General features: G+C 38.2%; 1 pseudogene; it reads right to left on the reverse strand.

Annotated features, from left to right (window-relative positions):
• Positions 1–3,833: 3,833 nt before the first annotated feature.
• LOC126077784 (bisphosphoglycerate mutase-like) lies at positions 3,834–4,593 on the reverse strand (annotated as a pseudogene).
• Positions 4,594–7,182: the final 2,589 nt, after the last annotated feature.

The following is a 7,182-nucleotide window of genomic DNA, read 5'->3' on the forward strand; positions in this document are numbered from 1 at the left end:
TTCGTTCCCTTGTCCAGGATCCAAGCCTCTCGTTCACCTAAAAAGACTCAGGACCTGCAGCCATCCATCTCTCATTTTTAGACAAGACACGGATAGAGAAGTCGGTGGGTATAAGATGGGCTCCTCTGCTTCGGCTTAGTCCTTTGACCCAGAAAACACAACGCACTAAAGAAAACTATCCGCGATCCCCTTCCCCACCCCTTTTTCTGTCTTTCTACCTCTTCAACAGTAGTACAAATGTGAGCCAAGGTAAACCACCAGTTAATGTGCACGCTTTTTTTTCAGGTGTTTCAAGTGATTTGGCTGGGAACCAGTTCTTTTTTACCCTTTCTGAACGTCTTCCTTCAGTTGTCACAGACACCTAAGTGGATATAGAGGCTCACAGCCTACAAATGGAAGAACATTCAAGGCAATCCACCGGGTTATGATGTTACTCTCTATGTATACAGGAATGGTGTGGAAAATACTAGAACTAAATCTGTATTCCTTCAGGATTGGATTGAGATAGTGTCCAATCAGAGAAAAAGGGTGGGGATGCCAGGGATGGAACCTGCGACCTCGTCCATACAAAGCATACACTCTATCACTGAGCTACACCCTCCTGGTGGATAATAATTAGTCACCTTTATTTAAATATAAGTGCTATTTTCTGAGCCGCTCCATCCCGGAAGTTAGCCCTAGTGCTGTTTAGTGTTAAGGGGAATCAGCAGCTGCTTTGGGCAGGAGGCACTCAGGAAAGAGTGGGCAATACTGATTCTTTAGGGTATAGGGCTTGAAAGTGAAGGCAGAGGATTGGAAACAAGTGTCAGATAAATAGCCACAGGACATTGTAATTGTGTCTTTTTTGAAAAACTTGACTGGTTAAAAGTCTCTGTCTTATAGGTGGCAAAGAATCAAGTCCCCATTGTCACTTCTTTTGATTTCCTCTAGATACCTTTTAACCTGGGGCACCAAATTATTAAAATTAATTCTTATCATTCCAGACTCTTCACTATACTTGCTATTAGCTCATCAGAATGTTAAACGCCACATTTAATGGAGGAAAGCCACACTCAGAAGAAATTCCCAGAGCAATGCACTCAGTATTTCATTTTAAGGGTTTTTTCTCCTCTGCCCTAGACATCCAGGTAACTCAGGAACCCTAAATATGGTCCAGAAGAGGAATTTGTAATGCATGAATGAAACAACAGCTTCAGGATGGAGGGATAGGTCAATTATAAGAGTAAAACAGAACATAAATAGACAGGATTTAAAAAGAAAATTTTAAAAAGTGTTCCCCAGAATGTCACCTGACCTGCAGAACTTGAGTGCACCAGCCCCTGCAACACCATGAGCCAGCAGGAATCTTCATCCTTCTGCCAGATCCATGTATTTGAGACTTGCCAGATCCCACAGTTGGATGAGTCATTTCCTTGAAGTAAATCTCTCTCTATAAATTTATATATATATTTCACTGATTTTGCTCTTTTAGACAACCCAGGCTAAGATATATATATATTTAGATCATTCACATTTCCAGTGATTATCAATATTGTTTAATTAGTATCTACTATTTTAGGATTTTTTTTTTTTTTTGGTAAATACTTTCTATTTGTTGCCCTTGTTCTTAGTTTCTTTCTTTTTTTTTTTTTTGCCTTCTCTAGTTTAATAGGGCATTTTATATGACTATTTTCTCTCCTCTCTTAGCGTATCAATTATACTGCATTTTAAAGTTTTGTTAGTGTTTGCCCTAGAGTTTGCAATATACATCTACAACTAATCTAAATCCATTTCCAAGTAGCACTATATCACTTCATGAGTAGTACAGGCATAACAGTATTCCAATTCTTCCATCACTTATAACATTGCTGTCATACATTTCACTTATTCTTAAGCTATATCAACCAATGTATCATTACTATTATTATTTTAAACCAATATTTATGTGTTAGATCTGTTAAGCATAAAAAAATTTAACATGAAAAATATCATGTAACACTTACTGGAAGACCTCAGCAATATGTAAGTAAATAAGAGGATCATAAAAATATGTATGTTCACAGCTTGACTGGAGTTGAAAAATTCAATAAATACTCTTATCAGTCATAATATAGATATTAATGTAATTTTTTCACCTAGCTGTCCCTTGGATGGCTGTACAGTGAAATCTGTGAGTCACAATTTGACAAGACTGCCATGTTTCTCCAGGTCTCGGAAGTGCTCCCCCTTTGAAAGACAGTGTACAGTCTTTCACCTTTATTATCGCTCCTTTTAGTGAAAAATATTTGAGTTTTCCTTCTCTGACAGATTCCCACCTTACACAGGAGCGGGCTATGGCAGGTTTTATTGTACTACACTCAGTTCTATTAGAATCCCAGAGCCCTGGGATGCAACCAGTATATAAGAAAGGGTATAACATCTATTCTGGAAAACTAGACACAACTGGTAAAACCCAGGAATGAAACACAGAGATCTAGATCTATCTCTCTCCCAACTAAGCTAATTCAGATTATGTAATTTAGCCAGTCTTTCAAAATATCACTTAACTTTTTGTTGGCAGGGCCATTGTGTATTTAAATACCTAATCCTAACTTATTCAGTATTTTCCATTCACTCACCCAAAATTGTGTGGCTGTTTGTTGTCCATGTCTGAAAACAGGATTCAATTTTTGGAGACACTGGATAGGTGGGTACATGAGGAGAAAGGCATAAATGGGAGGAATAAGTAAAACTGGAAAAAACTTTTCTGCTTGGTAACCTCCTGCTGTTCCACGCTCCAAACACTGCTTAGATAACCAAGGGAATTCCAAATGAAATAATCAAGGCTATTTTTTCTATCTTCTTTCAGTCTGTATTTTTCTGTCTTACTCTTCAGTGACACTGGAAAAGGAAACATAGGATTATTGTTCACATTAATGTTGGGGCAAGATTTTTGCTTCTGACTGAGAAATCCTGAGCAAGTCAATTTTGTTTTCTCTATTTTCTTCCTTTTTCCTTGTTGTCCTTGTGCTGACACAGCTGCCCTGGGTGGTGAAGAGACACAGAGAGTAGAAACAGGGAGACATTTCAGGGCAATCCATCAAATAATGTGTTTTTTTCTATGTGAGTACACAAAATGTGTTTTTAAAAGGAGAAAAATACAGAATTTTTGGAAATTGTACAAAAGCCTGTATGGTTTTGAACCCTCTCAAGGAAAAGACAAATTCCTATTGAGCCACACCTCTCTCGTGACAGAGGCATCATGAAGATCCTCCTTGAAAATTAGCCACATTTGTAAGAGGTCTTAGAAGAATCCACAGTTTGCAAGAGCCAAAATCTACTCTTTCAAATCCCACACATCCCAGAAAATCTTAGTAAACATAAAGATGAAGTGAACTACTTAAAATAACTAAGTGAATAGCAATGTAAACCTTAAGGATTTTTATCTTTTGTTTATAGCCATAACCTCAGGCTGGGAATAGTGCCTGGCAATGGTGACTCAATAATGATGATTTATTGAATGACGGACACCTTGAATTTCGCCTCCACTTAACACTCTCCCATCTCAGAAACTTACGAACTTAATCAAGCCCCACTTGTTACCAGGTTGGTAACTAATTCAAACAGGGCTTGCAGGACTGCTAACTTATAAATCTTATGACAAAAGCACTTAGGCATCCTAAAGCCATTATCTAGACAAAGAGAAGTTACCTGCACAAACTCTACCTCACAGCCTAGCTCTGAAAAATGCAAATTCGTGAGAGATAAAGAGACACAGACAGAGATGGGTAGAGTGATCAGCACCCACAACACCACCCACAACACACTACATGCCAATGCTTATACACCTATTCCAAGGCCACACTGGGGAAAGACTATTTTTCAGCTCGCTTAACTTTTACTTGATCCTCTACTTAATGGCTGCTTACATCACCTCCTGGTTGCCTAGGAACTGGTGAGGTCCAATGGCATGCAGGTTTTCATCCAATTCCAGGAGAATTGGGACACCAGTAGGGAGAGTGATGTTGAGAATGTCTTCTTCCGAGATACCTTCCAGATGCTTCATGAGTGCCCTACTGTTATTTCCATGAGCAGATATCAGAATGGTTTTGCCACTTAATACTTCTGGAGCAATCCTTTCATTCCAATAGGGAAAAAGTCCCCAGAACATCCTTTAGGCTTTCAGATGGTGGCAGCTGATCCACAGGCAAGTCGCACACTTTATACTTCCCGTCATTTTAGATCTCCTGGTAGGACAGAAGGGACTACTGGAAAGGAGGCGGGGTCTCATTGTAGCATTTTCTCAGAGCCTCACCTGTTCTTTTCCATGATTAAAAGCCATTTGCTCCCAGTTGAGACCAGTCCAGGCTCCGTAGTGAAGCCAGGAGCTTTCCACAGGAACCCACTCCTACCTGAATTCCTCTGGGATCAGACAGGCCACATGGATGGACCAATTCAGAATGGACATGAATACAAAGTCAAACTCGAAGTTTACTCCCTTGAGTTGCTTCCCACAGTTCCCAGCTTCCTCCATTCTTTTGTTGTTAAGTTCCTGGTCCACCCACCTACAAAAGCACTTCTCTTTTTGCAAGCACCCTTCCCATGTCTGATCATGGAAAGTTTATACGTGGACATATTGGTGGCTGAGTTTCCCTGGTGTTTCAAGTGGGCCAACTTTTGGTGGTAACAGTACATCTGCAGAGAGGTCAGTAGCAACGACAGTGCCTCTGTGGTGCCAAGAGTCCAGCACCTTCAAGGACTCATCCTGTGGGGAGTTTTTATTATTATTATTATTATTATTACCTTTTCAGTCTCTTCTCTTGTTATAGATCTGTTCAGATTTTCAACCTCAGTTTGTGTTAGTTTAGGTAGTGTGTTTCATCCTTAATGTCTTCTATAACCCAGTCTTTTTTGAACATGGTATGGTTCAGTTTCCAAGTATTTGATTTCTTTTCCCTCCTTTTCCTATTATTGATTTCTACTTTTACGGCCTTATCGTCAGAGAAAATGCCTTGTAATATTTCAATGTTTTAGATTCTGCTAAGGCTTGCTTTATGACCTAATGTGTAGTCTATTCTAGAAGATGTCCCACGTGCACTGGAAAAGAATGTATACTTGGTTGCTGTTGGGTATGGTGTTCTGTATATGTCTATGTGGTCAAATTGGTTGATTGTGGCATTTAGATCTTCCATGTCTTTATTGAGCTTTTTCTGGATGTTCTGTCCTTCACCGAAAGTGGTGTGTTGAAGTCTCCTACTATTATTGTGGACCTGTCTATCTCACTTTTCAAAGATGTTAGAGTTTATGTGTCTTGAATCCTTGTCATTGGGTGCATAAATACCTAATATGGTTATATCCTCCTGGTATATTGCCCCTTTAATCATTATACAGTGTCCTTCCTTATCCTTCCTGGTGGATTTAATTTTAAAGTTTATTTTGTCAGAAATTAATATTGCTACTCCTGCTCTTTTTTGATTGTTGTTTGCTTGATGTATTTTTTTTATCCTTTGAGTTTCAGTTTGTTTTTGCCTGTAAGTTTAAGGGTGTGTCTCTTGTAGGCAATATATAGATGGGTCCTGTTTTTCAATCCATTATGCCACTCTTTATTTATTTAGTCCATTTACTTTCAATGTAATTACGGATAGGTATGTGTTTAGTGCTGTCATTTTGATATCTTTTTGTGTGTGTTGTTGACAGTTTTTTTTTCCCACTTAATTTTTTGTGCTGAGTAGTTTATCTTTACATATTGTCTTTTCCTCTTATTTGTTGTCGTTTTTGTTTTTGCTGAGTCTTTTTTTTCTTGTATTTTATTTTTATGAGTAGGACTGTTAGTCTTCTTTGTGGATACCTTAGTATTTACCCCGATTTTTCTAAGTTTAATCCTAACTTTTATTTTTTTATATCACCTTGACTTCCTCTCCATATGAAAGATCTATTACTACATTCTTAGTCCCTGTTTATTGATTTAATGTTGTCTTTTTTGACATAATGACGTAGTTTTTTCCCTGTTTTGAGTACTTTTTTGTCTTGATTTATTTTTGTGATTTCACTCTCTGGGTTGACATCTGGTTACTCTGCCCTGTGTTCTAGTCTTGGGTTAATATCTGATATTATTAATTTTCTAGCCAGAGAACTCCTTTTGTATTTCTTGTAGTTTTGGTTTGGTTTTTATGAATTCTCTAAACTTCTGTTTATCTAAAAATGTCCTAATTTCTCATTCATATTTAAGAGACAGTTTTGCTGGATATGTGATTCTTGGCTGGCAAGTTTTTTCTTTCAACACTTTATATAAGTCACCCCTTTCCCTTCATGCCTCCATGGTTTCTGCTGAGCAGTCTGAGCTGATTCTTATTGACTCCCCTTTTTAGGTGAGTTTTCCTTTATCCCTAGCCACTCTTAAAATTCTCTCTTTATCTTTGGTTTTGGCAAGTGTGATTATAACATGTCTTGGCGACTTTCTTTTGAGATCTACCTTATGTGGCATTTGATGAGCATCTTGGATAGACATCCTCTCATCTTCCACTATATCAGGGAAGTTTTCTGCCAACAAATCGGCTAAACGGGGAAGTGAAATTAATATTATTATTTGTAACTCAAATTTCCATGTGGTAAACAAGATTAGGAAGGCTAGAAAAGCCAGACGACACTTAGTGTATATGCCAGAGTGTTGTAGTCTGAAAACAGACCATGGTGTGACTGAAAATAAAGAGAAGAATGGAAAATTAATAAAAACATTCAGTTGGGTGACAGCTCATCTTTCAGAATTGGTCTCTCTGGAATGAAAGAGGAAATTACACCAACAGAGACTTCCCAATTTCTGTGCACAGATGTGGTAGGAGCAGTGTTGAGAGTAATATCAGATGAGCCAGCTGCTTTGAGATAAATCACCACTGCAACTGGTGAAATTTGCTAGATTTTGCTTGAAATGCAAAGAGTAAATGAATCAAATTCCTATTTGTTTGTTCCATGTATTTCTACACTTAGATGAAATCTACTGAAAATTAACTTCTTCCTAAAGAATTCTATCTGACTCCTCTACACTTCACGTACTGCTTTTAGCTCAAAGGGAGTCTAAAGGGGGAGGGGGTGTAACCACAGAAAGTCAGAGACTGTACAATCAATAATAACTACATACTCAGCCACATTTTCCTCAGTCGTAGTCCTGGTGGAGCAATGGTTAAGCATTCAGGCTGCTAACCAAAAGGTCAGTAGTTTGAATCAATT

Source organism: Elephas maximus, chromosome 1 (assembly GCF_024166365.1).
Source record: "Elephas maximus indicus isolate mEleMax1 chromosome 1, mEleMax1 primary haplotype, whole genome shotgun sequence".
Classification (NCBI taxonomy): Eukaryota; Metazoa; Chordata; class Mammalia; order Proboscidea; family Elephantidae; genus Elephas; species Elephas maximus.